Raw genomic sequence first — 22,164 nt, 5'->3', positions numbered from 1 at the left:
GACTGATTCAGAACTGTGTATTTCACTATCTGGATTGTTCTGCATTAAATTACATATATACAAATGTCCTAAAACAGTTCTCATTTGCTCTCGTTCTCTCCCCCCTTACCTCTCTCTCTCTCCTCCTCCTCCTCCTCCCTCTCCCTCTCCCTCCCTCTCATTTTCTCAAAGCACCACTCAGCTCGACTATTGGAATAGAACTAAAATATGCCTACTAGCTATTTACAAAACGGTGGACCCCCCTCCCCAGGTCTTCATCTGCAATATTCTAGCCTTTAGGTTCATGATTAATCAACGATTTGTTTGGCTTTGTATGTTAACTCTTTTTCAGCCGTTCCAGATGCTAGCATGATGCCAAACAGACTTCCCTGGACAGACAACCCCACCAATTTGTCCTGGAGCTCTGATTCCCCAAAACCCCACCCCACTAGGGAAAGAGAGGGGCAGGCTGAGAGTATGGACGCCCATGTTCAGTGGGGAAGCAATTACAGAAACCAGACCTTCTACCTTCTGCATCCCACAATGACCTTGGTTCCATATTCCCAGAGGGTTAAAGAATTGGAGAGCTATCAAGAGAGGGGATAGGATATGGAGGTCTGGTGGTGGGAATTGTGTTGTGTGGAGTTGTATCTCTCTTATCCTATGGTTTTGTCAGTGTTTCCTTTTCATAAAAAAAAAAAAAAAAAAGAACAATGAGCCCACCTTCTCTGACCCATCCTGGATAGAGCTAGAAGGAATTATGTTAAGTGAGCTAAGTCAGAAAGACAAAGATGTGTATGGAATGATCCCACTCATAAACAGAAGTTGAGAATAAAGAACAGAAAGGGAAACTCAAAGCAGGATCTGACTGAGTTTGGAATAGGGCACCAAAGTAAAGATCTCTGGGTTGAGGGCGAGGGTGGATTCTCAGCTTCACTGAGGGGTGGGGGGATGGAACAGGACACAGTCTTTTGGTGGTGGGAATGGTGTTTATGTACACTCCTATTAACTTGTAGTAATATAAATCACTATTTAATTAATATGAGAATGGAAAATTTGATTGAATGTCTCAAACTTTTTAATACACAGACCATAGGCTGAGTCTTTGAAATGTTGACTCTGCTAAAAGCTTAAACCAGGAGAATAGAAGCAACTGGTGGCATTACTTTATAAGATACAGATATATATATATAAATAACATCAAAGGACAAATTATGGTGAGGTCATGTATGATTCAGCAAATCCTAACAATGGGATTTTCATAATCGACCCAATTGCCAAACAATTTGATTATAGCAATAACTATCTATTGCCTTCTTAAACCCTAAGACAGCAGGAACCTCTGCTTCCTCTATAAAGCCCAAATTTCTCCCAGTCCTGGAACCTCTAGCTAGGGTGGGGCTCATTTCCCAGTTTGCTTCTCTCAATTCATACCAACTGATACTGTATCTTCTGATTCCAACCTATTCAATGCAATGAGTATTGCATGCTTCACTTCGGACTGTGTCCAGAGACGTCAGGTGTAGAATGTCAACCCTTCAGCATCATAACTTGGGTGAGTCCTTTCCTTTCTCATAGGACTCCTTAATTCCATTTTGGGTAGTCCACTTCCTAACAAAGTCTTAAAACCTAGATATAGACCAGGTCCCATGAGATAGGGCAGATGTTCACATGTATCCATAAATTAGGGCAAAATATATACCTTAAAGCAAAAGTGCACAATAGTTTGTAGTGAGTAAATAAATGAAGGAAGCAAGTAAAAAGACCTCAAAAGACACCTTAAAGTACCTAATGAAATAGTTTCTACTTAGACCTAGATACTCTCTTCACCTACTTCCTATTCCACTTCTCTCAGTCACTCCAAAACTAACCTTATCTAAGTAAGGACTCTAAAAGCTGAATAAGGGCAAGAGACTGGCATACTTTAATGATGACTCTTTTTTTTTTAAGGTTTTATTTATTAATTAATGAGAAAGATAGGAGAGAAAGAAAGAACCAGGCATCACTTTGGTACATGTGCTGCCAGAGTTTGAAGTTAGGACCTCATGCTCCAGCGTCCAATGCCTTATCGACTGCACCACCTCCCAGAGCACTAAATGACTCTATTTATTTTTATTTATAAAAAGGAACCATTGTAGGGCACCAAAGTAAAAACCAAGTGGTGAGGGGTAGACATGCAGCTTCCTGGGCCAGTGGGGGGTGGGAGTGGGTGGGAGGGATGGGTCACAGTCTTTTGGTGGTGGGAATGGTGTTTATGTACACTCCTAGCAAAATGTAGACATATAAATCAGTAGTTAATTAATATGAGAGGGGGAAAATCAGTTGTATGTCTCAAAGTTTCTCAAAACGCAAACTGAATCTTTTTAATATATAGGCTGTGTATTTGATATGCAGACTCTCTCAAAAGCCTAGACCAAGTAGATTAGAAGCATCCAATAGCACAGCTACATACAAGATACTGGATACTGTACAGCAAACCATAACAAAAGGACTTTTCAAAGTTAACCCAATTACCAAATAATGTGATGATAACATTAACTATCGATTGTCTTTTTGAACCCTAAGAGAGCAGGAACATCACATCTCCACTATAGAGCCCCTACTTCCCCCAGTCCTGGAACCCTTGGATAGGGCCCACTTTCCCGTATGCGTCTCCCAATCCAAACCAAATAATATTGCATCTGCCGATCACAACCTAACCAACGCAATGATTGCCACCTCAACATGCTTCACCTCAGACTGTGTCCAGAGACTTCACGTGTGGAATGACAACCCTTCAGCTTCATTACTCGGGTGAGACCTTTCCTTTTATAGTACACTCTAATTTCATCTCAGGTAGTTCACTTTCTAACAAAGTCCCATAACCTAGATATACACCAGTTTCTGTGAGAGAGGGCTTATGTTCACACATATCTATAAACTACTGCAAAATATATACCTGAAAGCAGAAGTTCACTAGAGTTTGCAGTGAGTACCTCCCTAACACTTCCTCTCCACTATTCCAAGCTTGGAATAGCTTCCACTATTCCACTATTCCATGATTGCTCAACAAATTGTTTGGCTTCGTATGTTAACTCTCTTTTCAATCACCAGGTTCCAGATGCCACCAGGATGCTGGCCAGGCTTCTCTGGATTGAAGACCCCACCAATGTGTCCTGGAGCTCAGCTTCCCCAGAGACACACCTTACTAGGGAAAGAGAGAGGCAGACTGGGAGTATGGACCGACCAGTCAACGCCCATGTTCAGCGGGGAAGCAATTACAGAAGCCAGACCTTCTACCTTCTGCAACCCTCAACGACCCTGGGTCCATGCTCCCAGAGAGCTAGAGAATGGGAAAGCTATCATGGGAGGGGGTGGGTTATGGAGATTGGGTGGTGGGAATTGTGTGGAGTTGTACCCCTCCTACCTTATGTTTTTGTTCATTAATCCTTTCTTAAATAAAAAATTTAAAAAAAAAAGAAAGACAAAAAAAAAAAAAAGAACCATTGACAAAACCATAGGATAAGAGGGGGTGATGACTCCTTAGTCACTATCAGGCCACCCCAACAGCTGGGGCCCTAGCTGGGGAGTCCTGGGATTCCCACACAGACACAATGATCCTAGACCTCAAATAGATCCTTCTCTCAATTACCACTGGTCAGCTCCATCAGGAACAACATAATGGACCCCTTTGGGGGCCACCATAGGAACTTGTCTTCAATGTGGATCAATAATGGTAGAGAATGTTCCATCCTCCAAAGGGGGGGTTGGATAAAATACTCTACCTACCACCTGAAGAAGATGGGTCCTGAAATTGGTGCAACTCAGAATGTTACTACTGATGACGACAGAATGCAAGTTCAGATCTACAGGGATGCAGAGATTACATGGGCTCCTATGCTGAATATGGGCCCCAGATGAGATAAAATCGATGGGGTTTACAGTCAACAGTATTTATACACTTTTACCATATTTGGGAGCTACTCTCTTCCCTGATCCAGCTTTCTAGCCCTTTTTCCAGCCATGACATCATCTCCCCAGACAATAACTTGGATCCACCTGCATATCAGATGTCAGGCTCAGGTAAAAACTAATAAAGTCATGGACCCTTTGGAATATACCTAAAATAGACCTACTAGCTATTTCCAAAATGGAGACCCCAAATCTTCATTTGCAATATTCCAGCCTTTAGGCTCATGATTAATCAACAATTTATATGGCTTTATATGTTAACTCTTCTTCAGCCACCAGGTTCCAGATGATAACATGATGCCAAACAGATGTCCCTGGGCAGACAACCCCACCAATATGTCCTGGAACTCAGATTCCCCAGACCCCTGCCCCACTAGGGAAAGAGAGAGGCAGGCTGGGAGTATGGATTGACCTGTCAATGCCCACATTCAGGAGGGAAGCAATTACAGAAGCCAGACCTAACAACCCTGGGTTCATACTCCCAGAGGGTTAAAGAATAGGAAAACTATCAGGGAAGGGGACGGGATATGGAGTTCTGGTGGTGGGAATTGTACCCCTCTTATCCTATGGTCTTGTCAGTGTTGCCATTTTATTATTTTTATTTTTTTAATATTTATTTATTCATTCCCTTTTGTTGCCCTTGTTTTATTTATTTTTAAATATTTATTTATTTATTCCCTTTTGTTGACCTTGTTGTTTTATTGTTGTAGTCGTTGTTGGATAGGACAGAAATGGAGAGAGGAGGGGAAGACGGGGGGGGGGGGGAGATAGACACCTGCAGACCTGCTTCACCGCCTGTGAAGCGACCCCCTGCAGGTGGGGAGTCAGGGGTTCAAACTGGGATCCTTACACTGGTCCTTGCGCTTTGCACCACCTGCACCGCCCGACTCCTCCATTTTGTAAGTAAATATAAAAATTATTTAAAAAAACAAGTGAAGAAAAAAAGTACTTAATTTGAGGGCTAGGGATAGTATACTACTGGTTATGCAAAAAAGTTTCCATGCCTGAGGCTCCAAGGTCTCGCACCACCATAAACTAGAGCTGAGCAGTGCTCTGTTCAAATTATATATATGAAGGAGACAAAGTAATCAGAATGCTGGAATTCCTACATGACATCCTGAATTTAATCCCAGGCATCATATGTGCCAGAGTGGTTCTCCAGTTCTCATAAATAAATCTTCTAATAAAAGCAGATATATGTAAATTGCTAAGCATAGTATCCAGGAAATCCAAGAGGTGACACAGTGCATATGGCACTGGACTCTGATTTGAGGTCCTGAGGTTAAGCCCCAGTACTGCATATAACAGAGTGATGCTCCAGTTCTCTCCCTCTCCTCCTCCCATTAATAATTAAACCAATCTTGAAAAGAACAGAAGCCAGCATAGCAAGAAGCACTCAAATATTTATCTTCTGGAATCCTTACATTATTGTTAAATTGAACTATTATTATAGAAATATTTATTTACAAGAGACAGAACTAGATAGCAGAATAAGACAGGGTGTCACTCTTCCTGGCAATGACTGCAAAGCCCCTAGAGGCCACCTTTTTTTTTTCCCCACTGTTGTTGTTGCTATTATTGTTGTTGCTGGACAGAACAGAGAGAAATTGAGAGAGAAGGGGAAGATGGGGGAGGAGAGAGATAGATACATGCATAGAAAGATTTTCTACAGCAAGAAATAGAAAGATAAGATTAATATCCAGGCAGCTTAAACAGTGAAAAACTCTCCTCAGAAAGTAGCCTCTGCCATGTAACAAGAAACCACAAACAGAAGAGTAAAGTATCACACTATGAACTGGTGAGCCAGAGGCAGGCTGTACCCAAATTCCAACAGCCTAGTCTTCTTCCTACAACTCAGCAATACTGTATCTGGAGGGGAAAAAAAAAAAAAAAAAAAAAAAAACAACCTCTATCTGGGCCCAGGAGGTGGCGCTATGGATCAAGTGCTGGACTCCAGCATGCGGTCTTGAGTTCAGTGTCCTGTAGCCCAGATCCAATGTGCCAAATTGACACTCTAGTTTCACTCCTTCCTTAACAAATAAATCTTATTTATTATTTTTTTAAATGCTCTAAGCAGCAAGGTTCATGAGTGATGAAGTTCTTTTCAGACAGTTGAAAGAATTATTTGCCATTAAACTGGCTCTAAAAAATTACTAGGGAGTTACATAAAAATATAGAATGCCTCCACCCATACAGTACAGTAAAGAAAGTAAGGGGGGGTAAAGTAAAGTCAAATAAAAACAAACCTTTGGTCTCAAACTACAGAACTGAAGCTACCAACGAGGATGGGGGGTGGGGGGAATATTGCTACTTTGATGGTGTGATGTAGTAGCAGATTTTGAAGAGGCACGAGATTAAACATTAGAGTCTTGTAAACAAAGGTTACTTCATTGTTGTTTTCGACGGGTTGCCGGGTTATGTTGTTTTCGCCGGGTTATGTTGTTTTTGCCGGGTTATGTTGTTTTTGCCGGGTTATGTTGTTTTCGCCAGGCTGGCTTCACGGGCGGGTAACAGATGACCAGGGACTCATGGTTGAGCTGTAGGCAGTATCTCTTTATTCATGCAGGACGCAGCACAATCTAAGACGGGCTAAGCTAAACTCAAGTTAAAGTACTGTAAAACTCACAATGCTGTCTTTATATATACTTGCCAAGTTAGGTGGAAACAGGATGTGACATAGAGAGGGTGGAGAGAAAAGTGACTGGTAAAAATCACAGTGTGACAAAGAGGGGGCAGATTAGGCGAGAATCCTATCACTGAACCACAAATGCCCTGGAGGGAGGGTGGAACTTGTTAACAGTGGTTATGTAAATAGAATGAAGTGGTTATGTAAATAGAATAGTGTTAAGCAGGGGGGATTTAAACCAAATGAAACAGAAGGGGTCTCATGCATACCAACACCTCATAATGAAATTTTTAAAAAATTACAGTCTGCGGGGGGCCAAGCAAGTCTTCAGTTATCTTTCTTTTCCCCTGCCCCATCTTCCCTTCTCTCTCAATTTCTCTCTGTTCTGTCCAACAATAACAGAAGTAGCAGCAATAATAATAATAGCAACAACAACAATGGGAGAAAAAAAGGTGGCCTCTAGGAGCAGTAGATTCATAGTGCAGGCCCCAGGGGCCACAGCGATAACCCTGAAGGCAAAGAGAAAAACTTAGCTGTTTTTGTTTGTTTGTTTGTTTTTGCCTTCAGGGTTACTGCTTGGGCTCTGTGCTGCACTATGAATCCACTGCTCCTAGAGGCCCTTTTTTTTTCCATTTTATTGGATAGAACAAAGAAACTGAGACACCTGCAGACCTTCTTCACTGCTTGTGAAGTCTCCCCCTGCAAGTGGAGAGCCAGGGGCTCCAACCAGGATCCATGTGCAGATTCTTTTTTTTTTTTTTTTTTTAATTTATTTAAGAAAGGAATCATTAACAAAATCATAGGATGGGGGGAGGTACAACTCCACACAATTCCCACCACACAATCTCCATATCCCATCCCCTCCCCAACAGCTTTCCCATTCTCTATCCCTCTGGGAGCATGGACCCAGGGTCGTTGTGGGTTGCAGAAGGTGGAAGGTCTGGCTTCTGTAATTACTTCCCCGCTGAACATGGGCGTTGACTGGTTGATCCATACTCCCAGTCTGCCTCTCTCTCTCCCTAGTAGGGTGGGTCTCTGGGGAAGTGGGGCTCCAGGACGCATTGGTGGGGTCTTCAGTCCAGGGAAGCCTGGTCGGCATCCTGATGGCACGAGATAGAGCATATGTTCACATGTGCAGATTTTTATACTTAGTAATGTGTGCTTAGCCCCATACACCACCATCAGGCCCCCAATATACTGTGAATTCTTTGTATACATAGTAAAAGGAATGCATAAAATCTTTTTGCTAGAGAATGAGAAAATATCTCAAGGATAAGAGAGACTCCTACAGTACTAATCCATCAGTAATGAAGCTTCTCCCCTGCAGGTGGGATTTGGGGACTTGAACCTCCCAGGTCTTAATAAATGGTTAATGTGTGCACTCTACATGGTGTGCCAACACCTGGTCCCTAATTATGCTTATCATCCTTTCCATTTTTTTTTTCTTTTAGATAGACATACACAGAGAGAGAATGAAAAGAGACCATAGCACCCAAGGTCCCTTCAATGTGGTGGGAACTGGACTCAAACCTGGGTTCACGACAAAGCAGCACATCATCCAAGTGAGCTCTGTCACCAGCCCCCTTCCCAGTTTTTACCAGTTCCTGCAATACTCAATAACAACTGTATTTCTTTTATAAGAAAAAATATTGAAAATGGAAAATGGTCATCTAAACTCAAGTTCAAAGTTAAATAAAATAAATGTAAGATGGATTTTCTGTGTGTGTTAAAACTTAGAAAGGACTAATACAGGTCAAAATTGGCAGACACCTCTGATGCGTATTTAACCAACACAAAAGGCAAATGACAAACAGCAATTGTCAAAAACTCATTATATTGCATGTTCTTAACAAAAACCTTACATTGATTAAGAAGTTTTTCTGAATCTGCAGTTATGTTATGCAATCTAGGAACTGATCTGCAGCTTTTTAAATTTTAAAATGGGAGTAAGGGGCTGGGCAGTGTTGCACCTGGTTAGACATACACATTATAGTGCTCAAGGACCCGGCTTCAATCCCTTGGTCTCCACCTTCAGGGGGAAAGCTTTGAGTGTCATGATATAGCAGGTGTCTTTCCTCCTCTCTCCCTTTTTATCTTCCCATTTCCTCTCAATTTCTGTCTCTATCCAATAAGTAAATAAAATATTTAAAAGAGGGTGGGAGAGGAGGTAAACAGGTAGACCACAAAAAGATCATACCTATCAAAGATATAATATCAGAGCATTTCAATCCTGTGTTAAAAATTTCTGCATTGGGGGTTTGGGTGGTAGCGCAGCAGGTTAAGCACACATGGCACAAAGAGCAAGGACCAGCATAAGGATCTCAGTGCAAGCCGTGATGCAGGTCTGCAGGTGTCTATTTTTCTCTCCCTCTCCTCTCTCCATTTCTTTTCTGTCCTATCCAGCAACGACATCAATAACAACAACAACAACCACAACAATGATAAAACAAGGGCAACAAAAGGGAAAAAAATAACCTCCAAGAGCAGTGGATTTGTGGTGTAGGCACCGAGTCCCAGCAGTAACTCTGGAGGAAAAAAAAACTGCATTGAAGGATTCAGGGGTGTAGTGCAGTGGGAGAGAATATGGCTAAATTTCTATATCTAGAATCATACCTAAGTGAAATTAGGATAGATTCAAGCCATCTTTCTAAAAAGCTTTTACTGACCTGCCCTCTGAATTAATCATTCCTTCCTCTGTAATAGTTCCATGTTTTATATTTATCTACATTGAAAATGTAAAGTGCACTATAGATAAGCCCCAATTTGCATAATGCAAATACGAATTAACAATGATTATCAGCAGCTCAAAACTGCTTCATTCTAAGTGTCATTCTACTAATTGATCACCCACAACTAATTTGGTTTTAGAAAAACATAATTGGGGGAGTCGGGCTGTAGCGCAGGTGGCGCAAAGCACAAGGACCGGCATAAGGATCCCGGTTCGAACCCTGGCTCCCCACCTGCAGGGGAGTCGCTTCACAGGGGGTGAAGCAGGTCTGCAGGTGTCTATCTTTCTCTCCTCCTCTCTGTCTTCCCCTCCTCTCTCCATTTCTCTCTGTCCTATCCAACAACGACAACAACAATAATAACTACAACAATAAAACAACAAGGGCAACAAAAGGGAATAAATAAATAAAATAAATATAAAAAAAAGAAAAACATAATTGGTATTAAGTATTTATTATAATGACTTGAGATGCATCAGATGTTTAATTTTTTTTTAAAAATTTATTTTCCCTTTTGTTGCCCTTGTTTTTATTGTTGTTGTAGTTATTATTGTTGTTGTCATTGACGTCCTTTTTGTTGGATAGGACATAGAGAAATGGAGAGAGGAGGGGAAGACAGAGAGGGGGAGAGAAAGATAAGACACCTGAAGACCTGCTTCACTGACTGTGAAGCAACTCCCCTGCAGGTGGAGAGCCCAGGGCTCGAACTGGGATCCTTATGCTGGTCCCTGTACTTCATGCCACGTGCACTTAACCCGCTGCGCTACTACCGGACTCCCAAGATGTTTAATTAAGTACTACTCCCAAAAATAAATATTCTAAACTGTAGGTAGCAAAGTTTTTAAGTAGTTGTTACTCTTGGGCTGCTCTACCAAGATTTTGAAGGCTAATGCCAGTGACCTCATTCCTCTAGACTGACCTCTTGAAGTCAAAAAAGAGAACAGTGGTAGCCAGGAAGTTACAAGAAGGGCCATTCTAAAGTAATGTACATAAAAAAACCTTCTGTCAGAGGTCCTAGTGGGGATTGTATTATTGTTATATGGAAAACTTACAAATGTTATGCATGTACAAACTTTTGTATTTACTGTTGAATGTAAAACATTAATTCCCCAATAAAGAAATTAAAATTAAAAAAAAAACTTCTGTCAGGGGGCCAGGTGGTGGTGCACCTGATTGAATGCATGTGAGCAAGGACCCCCGGTTCAAAACCCTGGTCCCCAACTGCAGGGGAGAAAGCTTTACAAGTGGTGAAGCAAGGCTATAGGTGACTCCGTTTCTCTCACTATCTCCCCCTTCCTCTCAGTTTCTGGCTCTATCCAATAAATAAATAAAAATAACTTTTTTAATCCTCTGTCAAAGTTTTAACTACTTTTTTAAACTACTTAAAAGTTAATACTTTTATTTTTTATAGACAGCATTATTATTTTAAATTTATTCCCTTTTGTTGCCCTTATTGTTTTATTGTTGTAGTTATTATTGTTGTTGTTATTGATGTCGTCATTGTTGGATAGGGAAGAGAGAAATGGAGAGAGGAGGGGAAGAGGGGGAGAGACAGACAGACACCTGCAGACCTGCTTCACTGCCTGTGAAGCAACTCCCCTGTAGGTGGGGAGCCAGGGGCTCAAACCAGGATCCTTACACCAGTCCTTGTGCTTTGCACCACCTGCGCTTAACCCACTATGCTACTGCCTGACTCCCAAAAGTTAATACTTTCAAATTTCTGTCAAGGACAGTGTCAAACCCAGGAGTAGTGGAGCAGTGCTGTATGTCTCCTCATCCCCATTTATCTTATCAAAAAAAGAAAAGGGGGGGAATAATTTATCAAGAACAACCAAGTATATCCTCTGAATGACAATCATTTTTCATTAACATTATTTAAAACAACCAAGTTAGAACACACACACAAAAAAAATAAATGCCAATTAGTGTAGCCTCACTGAAATGTAACTTAGATTTAAAAACAAGCAAACTGAGAGCAAAATGAATGGCAAAAAGAGCCAGGGAGGCAGTACCTACCATGCATATGAGAGCAATAAAGACAAAAACTGAGCTCCATGCAAGGTGGAGCAGTGCTTGTGGTGTACTCTGTTTTCATCTTACTCTCAAATATTTTTTTAATTTAATTTCATTCTAACAGGGATTAAATTGTTAATGCATTTTTTAGGACTTTCTTTTTCCTTAATTTTTTTAATCTATTTATTTATGGGATAGAGACAGTCAGAAATCGAGCAGGAAGAGAGAGACAGATGGGGAGAGAAGTAGAGACACACCCACAGTACTGCTTCACCATTCACAAAGCTTCCCCGCAGGTGGGGAAGCTTCAAACCTGGGTCCTTGTGTATTGTAACATGTGCACTCAACCAGGTACACCACCATACAGTCTGTTAATGCATTTCTAATAACTTTTTTGAAATATTAAATCACTTATAATAGACCAAGGAAACCAAAAGCAACTGGTCCTGTCAGTATCTATGATATAGCTATTTGTAAATAGCTTTAAATAAATCATGGTAAGGCCTCCTACAGTACAGTAAATCCTAACCATGGGATTTTCAAAGTAAACCAAGCTCCCAAATAACTTGGCTATAATAATAATTATCAACTGTCTTCTCAAACTCTAAGAAAGCAATGAGCCTTCCTCATAAATCCATATTTTTCCCAGTCCTGGAACTTTTCTTGTTTTTCTTTATGCTTCTCTTACCATTTGATACTGCATCTGCTGATCTCAGCCAAATAAATGCAACCAGTGCCACCTCGTCATGTTTCTCGCTTCAGACTGTGTCCAGAAATGCCAGGCCTGAGATGACAATCCTCCAGCTCCCAAAATCAGGTAAGACCTTCCCTAGCTCATGGGACTCCCTAGTTTGATTCTGTGGGGCGCACTTCCTAACAAAGTTACAGAACCTAGGTATAGACCAGGGCCCAAGGGATAGGGTACATGCTCACAGGTATCCATAGTTCGGGGTAATAAATACCTTAAAGTGTGTAATAGTCTGCAGTGAATAGACTTAGACTTAATAAGTGCAGCAAGCAAGTAGAAAGACCTAAAAAAGATACCATAAAGTACTTGATCAAGTATTTTCTGCTTAGTCCTAGACAATCCTCCTCTTCTACCCCCTACTTCACTCAGCCACCTTAAGTCTACCCTTGTCAGATAAAGTAAGGACTACAAATGCTGGATAAGGGCAAGAGACTGGCAAACTTTAATGATGGCCTTTGTGGTCACTACCAGGACAATCCATCATCTGAGACTCTAGTCAAGGAATCCTTGGATTCTTACATAGATATGATGAGCTTAGACCTCTAATGGATTCCTCTCTCCACTATCACTGGTCACTTTGTGTGTGTGTGTTTATTTTTATTATTATTTTTTTATATTACAGAATTACATGTCAACAGGGGTTTAAATCTACACCATTTCCACCACTAGAGCTCTGAATCTTCAGTCCCTCCACTGCAATCCACCACAGTTGCCCTACGGTTGTAACATGAGCCAACCATCATCTCTACAACTATCTGTCCACATTTATTTATAATAATAAATTTTTTTTTGTTCTGATTCAATCCTTTCTTTCCCTCCAAGCCGCTCATGACAACATAACTACCTCCATATGTCCTTCTCCTTTTCCTTCTCTCTCTCTGGGTGCTGATGGAGCTGGAGTGCAGAGTCCTCTTATCTTCATCCTATCACTTCTCCCCCGCTGGGAGTATGGATCAAGGTTGTTTTTTATGGAGCAGAAGGTAGGAGTTCTGGCTTCTATAATTGCTTCTCTACTGAGAATGGGCATTGAAAGGTGGATCCACACCCTCAGCCTGTTTCTATATTTCCCTAGTGGACCAGAGCTCTGGAGGTGCAAGGGTCCCAGGACACATTGGTGAGGTTGTCTGCCCAGAGAAGTTGGGATGGAGTCATGGTAGCATCTGTAACTTGGTGTCTGGAAGGTAGCATGACCTAAGTTGAGACAAACTGGTTAATGAACAGGAACCAAAAAATAGGATTAGAGCAGATGAGATTAGGGATTTTAGGGTAGAAGAAAGCTAGAAGATCCATTTTAGGCATGTTCCTGGGAGCACACAACTGTGGTAGTTTTGCTTGAGTTTGGTAGCTAGCTTGAAATTGCATAAGAATATTGTCTGAGAGAATGATGTCAGAGCAGAGAAAAAGGGCTAGAAAGTTGGATTAAGGCAGAGAGTAGCACCCGCTCTTAAAAAAAAAAAATCTGCATCACTGGTGACTTTCATCAGGAACACCCATCATAAGCCCTCTTGTGGGCCTCTTCAGGACCTTGTCCTCAATATAGAACAGCAATGGTAGGGGCTGCCTCACCCTCCAAAGGGCGGCTGACACAACCCACACTGTCACTCAAGGAAGACTGGTCCTGAAATGAATGCAGCCTAAAAATGTTACTAGCTTTGAACTTTGAGCTCAGACTGTCAGGGACTTAGAGGTTACACAGGCTCATTGCTAAATATGAATAGATATGGGCCCTGGGTAAGATTGATGGGGTTAACAATTAATGGTACTTATATATGTTCCTCATGTTTGTGAGCTACTCTCCGCCCTAATCCAGCTTTGTAGTCTTACTCTCAACTCTGACATCATCTTCCCAGGCAATACTCTTAGCCCACCTGCATGTTAACTAATGGGCTCAGGTAAAAATGACTAAAGCCACGAGCCCCTTGGAATATATCTAAAATGAACTGCCTAGCTTCTTCCCATACCAAGACCCTAAGCAGATCCATCTGCTCCACTCTGACCTTTAGGTTCCTGATTATTAAACAAGCTTAATCTGCTTTATATCTTACTGCTTTTTCAGCCAACAAGTTGCAGATGCTATCATGATGCCAACCTGACTTTCCTAGGCAGACGACCTCACCAATGTCTCTTGGAACCCCACCTCCCAAAGCCCTGCCCTACTAGGGAAAGATAGAAACAGGCTAGGGGTATGGAGCATCCTGCCAACATTCATATCCATTGGAAAAGCAATTACAGAAGGCAGACCTCCCACCTTCTGCACTCCATGAGGAATTTTGGTCCATACTCCCAGAGGGATAAAGAATAGGGAAGTTGGGGGCCAGGCGGTAGTGCGCCAGGTTAAGCGCTCAAAGAAAGGACCTGCTCAACGATCCCCAGTTCAAATCCCTGGCTCCCCACCTGTAGGGGGGTCACTTCATAAGTGGTGAAGCAGGTCCACATATGTCTATCTTTCTCCCTCTCTTATCTTCCCCTCCCCTCTCAATTTCTCTGTCCTATCAAAAAAAATTTTTTTTTAAATGGCAGGAGCCAGACCGTAGCGCAGCGGCTTTAAGCGCACGTGGCGCGAAGCAAAAGGAAGGCATAAGGATCCTGGTTCCAGCCCTGGGCTCCCCACCTGCAGGGGTGTCTCTTCACTGGCGGTGAAGCAGGTCTGCAGGTGTCTATCTTTCTCTTCCCCTCTCTGTCTCCCCTCCTCTCTCCATTTGTCTCTGTCCTATCCAACGATAGCAACAACAATAATACTAATAATAACCACAACAATGATAAAACAACAAGGGCAACAAAAGGGGAAAAAAATGGTCACAGGAACAATGAATTGGTAGTGCAGGGACCAGCAAAGCTTTCAATGGAGGGGATGGGATGTGGAACTCTGGTGGTGGAAATCAAATGGAACTGTACCCCTCTTATCCTACAATCTTATTAATCACTAATTATTATTAAATTATTTCATTATTGAATCACTAATAGAATATTTTTAAAGTACTTCTACCTTGAATTCAATTTCCAGCAACACAGGAAAATTTTTTTTTTAATAAAAAGAAATCGTACTGGAGCCACGTGGTAGCATACAATAGAATGCATATGCTTGGGAAGGAGGAGACAGCATAATAGTTAAACAAACAGACTCTCACACCTGTGGCTCCAAAAGTCCCAAGTTTAATCCCCCGAACCACCATAAAACAGAGCTAAGCAGTGCTCTGGTGTTTCTCTCTAAAAAAAAAAAAAAAAAGAATACATATACTGTTGCAGTGTGCAAAGACCCAGGTTCAAGCCTCCAAGCCCCATCCACAGGTTCTTTTTATCCCCCCTTCCCCTCAATCTCTCATTGTCATTATCCTAAAATAAATAAGCAATGAAATGGTACTGTGTATTAGTAGTTTTGATATTCAGTGAATTTTCAAATGGATAATTTCATTTTCTGTTTAAATGACACAATTAAACAGTATCTTTCTACATGAATCAGGTAAGTTGGCCTGGAGTGATGAAGCCCCAGTGATCAAAAAAAAAAAAAAAAAAACCTTTCATTTTGAGTCCTAATAAGTTCAGGTTCACAGCATCAAACTGTGGCTCTCAACAAGGTTATTGCAAGCAAATCACATAAAGCTTAACATACACATATGGCCTAAATGTCATTTTTTCTTCATAGTCAAGTACTATCTCCCCTATACAATCTGCAACTCCTAATTTCTGTGAGTTGAAAATTCTAAGCAAAAAGTAAAAGCAGGTATAGAGTGAGGGCCTAAGTAATACTCCTATGAATAGTGGTCATATATTTTCGTTTGTCCCAATGTTGTTATATTCAGCTTCTAGGTTTTTGTCTTACACAAAGTCATGAGATTGCTATACTGTACATTTCTCCTAACAATTTATGAGTTAAAGCATGAGAGTAGGTAGCATAATGGTTAGGCAGACTCTCATGCCTGAAGCTCCAAAGTCCGCAGGTTTAATCCCTCCACCCCTCATGCACCACTATAAACCAGAGCTGAGCAGTGCTCTAGTAAAAAAAAGAAAAGAAAAAGTATGACAGTTAAGAATATCTCCCACCAATTCACATTTAACCAGTGCCAACTATATTGCTCTATCTATTGAGAAAGAAATCTAGGGTCTAGGGAGACAGCATATGCAAAAATAATTTCGTGCCTGAGGTACCTTTAAATGGCCCAAGTTCAATCCCCAGCACTACCATAAACCAGAGCTGAGCAGTGCTCTGGTTAAAAAAAAAAAAAAAAAGTAGTAGTAATAATAACAAATAGGCACAAAAACAAATATAGAAATTCCTATAAGAATTTTAATGTTTTGGGAGTCGGGCTGTAGCGCAGCGGGTTAAGCGCAGGTGGCGCGAAGCACAAGGACCGGCATAAGGATACTGGTTCGAACCCTGGCTCCCCACCTGCAGGGGAGTCGCTTCACAGGCGGTGAAGCAGGTCTGCAGGTGTCTATCTTTCTCTCCTCCTCTCTGTCTTCCCCTCCTTTCTCCATTTCTCTCTGTCCTATCCAACAACGACAACAATAATAACTACAACAATAAAACAACAAGGGCAACAAAAGGGAATAAATAAATAAAAATTAAAATTTTTTTAAAAAGAATTTTAATGTTTTAATTTGCCGTATTATTTCAATTTGCCAATCATTTCACTACCATTCTTAACAGCTACAAGCCAAATTTATTAAAGCAGTGATTCAGATTATGATTATAAGAGGGGCCAATGGTGTTGCACCTGGTTGAGTACACGTTTCAGTGTGCAAGGAACTAGGTTCAAATTCCTGGCCCACACCTGCAGGGGAAAAGCTTTACGAGAGGTGAAGCAGTGTTGCAGGTGTCTCTTCCCTCTACCACTCCCTTCCCCTCTTGATTTCTGGTGGTCTCTATCCAACAAATAAAGATAATAAAATTTTTTTTTAAAGATTATGTTCATAAGCCCACTAAGAGAAACAGACAATACTGAGTGAGTAGGGGGAAAATCACTATTTTTTCCCAATAATGATAATCTTTCAACAGTATATTCATCTTTATTTATTGGATAGAGACAAGAGAGAAATAGAGAGGGGGAGAGGGAGATAGAGGCAGAAAGAGGCAGAGAGACACCTGAAGTCCTTCTTCACCACTCCTGAAGCTTTCCCCCTGCAGGTGGGGACCAGAGGCTTGAACCCACGTCCTTGAGCATTGTAATACGTGTGCTTAACCACTGTGACACGGCCTGCTACCCCCCCCCCACTTTTTTTTTCTTTCTTGTCTTTCCTTTTCCTTTTCTTTCTTTTCATTTATTTATTTTTCTCCACAGTGCTGCTCAGCTCTGGCTTACGGTAGTGCAGGGTATTGGACCTGGGACTTCGGAGCCTCAGGCATGAGTCTTGCAGAACCATCATGCTGTCTCCTCAGCTTCTCATGAAAGCGGAGGCACCTGCTCAACTGTAAAATCTGGATAAGATTGAATGAAACAACGAAAAGAAACTGCAGAGCATAGTGAATATAACGTGTCCTAATATTGCTGTTCAGTATACATATACCAAGCACCCTAAATGCTAGAGATTTGACACACACACACACACACACACACACACACACACACACACACACAAAAAGCTTTGAAAGAGTGCTTATTCCAAAGAACAACCGAGAGAAACAAGGAAAAGAGGAAAGAAAAACCAACCCTTTGCTCTTTTACTTTTCAGAAGCTAGCGGGGAGAGGAGGAGGAGGACTTTGTTCCAGAAAGTCATTTCCAGATACCTCGCTCACGAATGAAAAGCCAAATTCCACTCACAGGCTGTTCGCCGATGCTCCCAAACTTAACTCGCACAAAGTGCGGAGAGAAAGAGCCGGTGCTGGGCGAGACCCCACTCGGGCTTCGAAGCCAGAGCGGCGGGTCAGGTCGTCGCTCCACAAATTCCCGAGGGCGGCGGGGAGGGGGCGGCGGCACCTGTCACCCGGCGGCCCCCGCCCCCGCCCCGGCTCGGGAGGAGCGGCCGGGCCCCGGCGACCGCGGCGGGTCTCTCTCTCCCCGCCGGCCGCGGCCCTCCCCGAGCAGCGGCCCTCCCGCGCCCTCAGCTCCGCGGCTGCGGCCGGCGGGGCCCGTCGCCTCAGGCCGAGTGCCCAACCGCCGAGCGCGGCGCTGCCGGGGGGAGCGCGGCCGACCGCCACCCCCGCGTCGGGGGCGCCAGAGCGGACCCTGGTGAGGCGGGCCCGCCCTCCCCGTACTCACCGGGCCTCTCCGGCCGCCGGTCCGGCCCTCCTCTCCCTTCTCCCCCCGCCGCCGCAGCTCCCGCGGCTCCCCGGGCGGCCGCGCTGGGCGTTGGGACTGGGCTGGGTCAAGTGTCGGGAGGCGGAGGGCGTGCTCGCGGCCGGCGTGGGGCGCGGGGCCGCTCCGCGAGCGGGCGTCGGGCGCTAACGGGCCCGAGGCGCAGGGACCGGACGGCTGTGCAGACCGCAGCAGAGAGCGCGGCTGCAGGCTGCGGTGAGGGGCGGGGAGAGCGCGGCTGCGAGCGAGGCGAGGGCGGGAGGGAAGTCCCGGCGGAGGGGGCGGCGTGAGAGCGCGGGGTGGGGTGGGAGGGGCGGGGCCGGGGGCGGGGCCTGGCGCGCCAGCCGCCGCGCGCGGGGGTTTGTTTATTTTCTGGGTTGGTTGCGGCGCTGACGCGTGGATAGAGGTTCGCCGGTGACGTGAGCGCCCGGGCTCCGGGGAAAGGACCAGAACCACCTGCTGAAGGAGAAGGGGAGCTACGGGGGCCGGGCAGGGCCCAAACGGCTCACGTAGGCGGCGGCGGCGGCGGCGCGGTCCTGGGGGTCACCTGGGGAGAAGAGCTTCCCCGCCGAGAATAGATGGGGGCGGCCTCCGGAGAGAGAGGGGTGCTTCTGACCATTCCCTGGGGGCGCGGCGGCTTCACCTGCATCTTGGAGCGCAATTAAAAGAACCCCGGGACGTGGGGGCCCCGACCCTCCACTTAGAGAAGTAGGGATGGTCTCACAAATGAAGATTTGGACTGTAAGACCATATAAATATATAAGATCTCAATAAGGAAAGCTGCTACAAGCGTTGCTCAGTTCTCTCTAGAGTTCCAGGACACTTTCCTGTCACCTCCCTCGGTGCTCCACCCTCTAGCATGATTATCATTTTACAAACCAAGTTCACTAATTTACCCAAAGCCTCGTCACTAATAAATTGCAGTCAGAAGCTCCCCCACCCTGTATTGGCTTCAAATTCTGTGCTGTTTCACCATGTCATACTATCTCCCTAGATCACTGAGTCAACTGTTCACACACACACACACACACACACACACACACACACACACGCACGCGCGCGCGCTAAAAGATGCTTGTGGATTTCAGAGAATAGTTGAAGATGTTATTTTTGCCTCTGGAGACACTGAAATAAAACAAAGATAAAGCAGTTATAATAAAGGAAGCCATGGGCGGTGCCATACAAAAATGCAAAGCCCTACAGAAGATCAGAGAAATGCTCATTTCTGTCTGAGAGAGCAAGAAAGAAAGGCAGCATAAGAGGAGATGATATTTGGGGTTGACCTTAAAGGAGATGGAGAGTGTTTTTCAGCGAAAAAAGATAGCATGAGAACATATATGAAAACAAATCAATGAAAGCCAATGGGGGGGGGAGAGCAAATTATTAGTTTCTAACACATGTTGAGACAAAGGAAAATGTGGCCTGAGGTGTCAAGTCGACAAGTTTATATTCTGTATTTTTAGTTTTTATACTTTAACTTTTGTTGTGTGATTTCTTTGATCTGTGAATGAATACAGAAACTGTGTGGAAACTGCCATGCAGACCTGCAATAGGCCGAATAGAAGGTAATGATAAGTTTGAGCTAAAAGTAGATGGGGAGGAATTTTAAAGTGCAAGGTTGAAAGACTGATGTGGACACAGAAACTAGAGAATTTGGAAAGTGATTTTACAGCAAGAGAAATAGCATGAAAATGAGTTTTTGAAGAAGTGAGAAAGGAAAGATGGTGTGGTTTGAGTTTATAAATAATTACATTAGAAAAGAAAAAATGTAAGACATAGTTGTAAGGAACTGGTTTTTGAAAGATCAGTTTAAATTTGGACATCCCAAGGGCCTAAAATTTGTCAGCAGAGTCAGAGAGAGGTAAAATACTAACACTAGATATAAAGGTTTTCAAATATGGGACAAACCGTGCCTCTGCCACATTGAATAAAACTGTGGTGCTGTGGTCTCTGTCTTTCTTTCTCTATGCCTCTCTTCTATAGGAAGAAACAGGAAGAAGGAAGGAAGAGAAGAAGGGAGTGAGGGAGAGAGAAACGAAGATTAAACTAGAAAACAGTCTAGGAGGTTAACAACCTAGCAATGATATCACTGTGAGGGAAAAGAAAGGACAGAATCTTGGAGACTATCCTCCTTAGAACCTTGAAACTTGGTAAAGCACACATGTTAGAATCTCGAGACTCAGTGTAATCAGTGGTCCATCTGTTCTGGAATCGCCAGAGAGTTTGTTAGCAAATTTTCTCTTTTCGGGCATCCTCCTGAATCAGCATCTTTAACTTCATAAGAATTTCAAGTGATGGGCATCACACAGAAATTTGAGAAGCTCTGACCTTGATGAGAGAAGACAACAGAGAAGGAAATTTGTCTAGAGGAGAAAAATCAACAATGAAAGAGGGAGAAGGACATGGGTACAGAATCAGAGATTGTAGAACCACCAAAGCAAGGCAAAACAGAGCTTCACAAAGACAGGGACAAAGAGTAACAATCTACACTATCCAAACCCACAATGGTTGAGAAGCCTAAAAGAAGGTGCTTTTGAATTTTGTGGAGTGGTAATGTCATTATGACCATGTTGATGTAATTGAAAGCTTAGAATTTGCCCCTTTACTTTAAATGAGATAAGCCCAAAAGAGGATGAATAACGAATGATCTCACTCACAGGTAAAACATAAGAAACAAGAACAGAGAGAGAAAACACCAAGTAAAACTTGGACTGGTTTTGGTGTATTGCGCCAAAGCAAAGGACTCTGGGGAAGGAGGATGGGTAGGGGGTTTGTGGGGAGCTGTGGCTTTGGAGTCCTGGTGAATGATTATGAAGAAAACTAAATTGAGGGTCAGAGTGTTTTGCAGCCACCTATCAAGGGGAGATGAGAAATTGTACCCATGTATCAACAATTGTACTGTAAACCATTAGCCTGCTCAGTAAAATTATAAAAGGGGCTGGGGGGGGGTTTATTGCCCCTTTGTGATTAGGGACAGCCTAGAAATTTAATATCCCCAGACCCAGGATATCAGATATATCAAAATGGGTTTGTGGGGAGATGGAGGAACCCTCCCGAACTACAGGAGGGAATGTAAATTGGTCCAACCCTGTGGAGAACAGTCTGGAGAACTCAGAAGGCTATAAGGTGGACTATGGCCCTGCAGTTCCTCTCCTGGGGATATATCCCAAGGGAGCAAACACACTCATCCAAAAAGATATCTGTATACTTATGTTCATAGCAGCACAATTTGCAATAGCTAAAATCTGGAAGTAACCTAGATGTCCACCAACAGATGAGTGGCTGAGTAAGTTGTGGTATATATATTTATACAATGGAATACTAATCAGCTAGTAAAAAATGGTGAATTCACCTTCTTTACCTTATCTTATATGGAGTTTGAAGGAGTCATGTTAAGTGAGATAAGCCAGAAAGAGAAGGATGTATATGGGATGATCCCACTCATAGGCAAAGTCGAAAAATAAGAATAGAAGGGAGGGGGGTCGGGCGGTGGCGCAGTGGGTAGTGGGTTAAGCGCATGTGGCGCAAAGCGCAGGGACCGGCGTAAGGATCCCGGTTCGAGCCCCCGGCTCCCCACCTGCAGGGGAGTCGCTTCACAGGCGGTGAAGCAGGTCTGCAGGTGTCTATCTTTCTCTCCCCTTCTCTGTCTTCCCCTCCTCTCTCCATCTCTCTCTGCCCTATCCAACAACGAATTGCCTCAACAAGGGCAATAATAATAACCACAACGAAGCTACAAGGGCAACAAAAGGGGGGGAAAAAAGAACAGAAGGGAAAACACAAAGCAGAACTTTGGACTGAAGTTATTGTATTGCACCAAAGCAAACGATTCTGGAGTGTGTGTGTGTGTGGGGGGGGTTAGTTCTACTCATAACCGAGTATTTTATTTT

The 22,164-nt window shown here is 43.3% G+C and overlaps 1 protein-coding gene across 2 annotated transcripts in view; it reads right to left on the bottom strand.

The window, feature by feature from the left end:
- The window catches only part of GKAP1 (G kinase anchoring protein 1), an 81,737-nt gene extending 63,205 nt beyond the window's left edge, over nucleotides 1-18,532 (bottom strand). The window contains exon 1 of one of the 2 annotated variants that reach the window (XM_060199511.1): nucleotides 18,242-18,532. The gene's annotated coding sequence lies outside the window, so the exon portion shown is untranslated. The remainder of the gene's footprint in view (nucleotides 1-18,241) is intronic. The other variant, XM_060199510.1, reaches the window with a different exon arrangement.
- Nucleotides 18,533-22,164: the final 3,632 nt, after the last annotated feature.

This window comes from Erinaceus europaeus, chromosome 10, assembly GCF_950295315.1.
Source record: "Erinaceus europaeus chromosome 10, mEriEur2.1, whole genome shotgun sequence".
Taxonomy (NCBI): domain Eukaryota; kingdom Metazoa; phylum Chordata; class Mammalia; order Eulipotyphla; family Erinaceidae; genus Erinaceus; species Erinaceus europaeus.
Note: the sequence above shows the minus strand (reverse complement) of the source record. Positions and strands in the feature narration are given on the sequence as shown.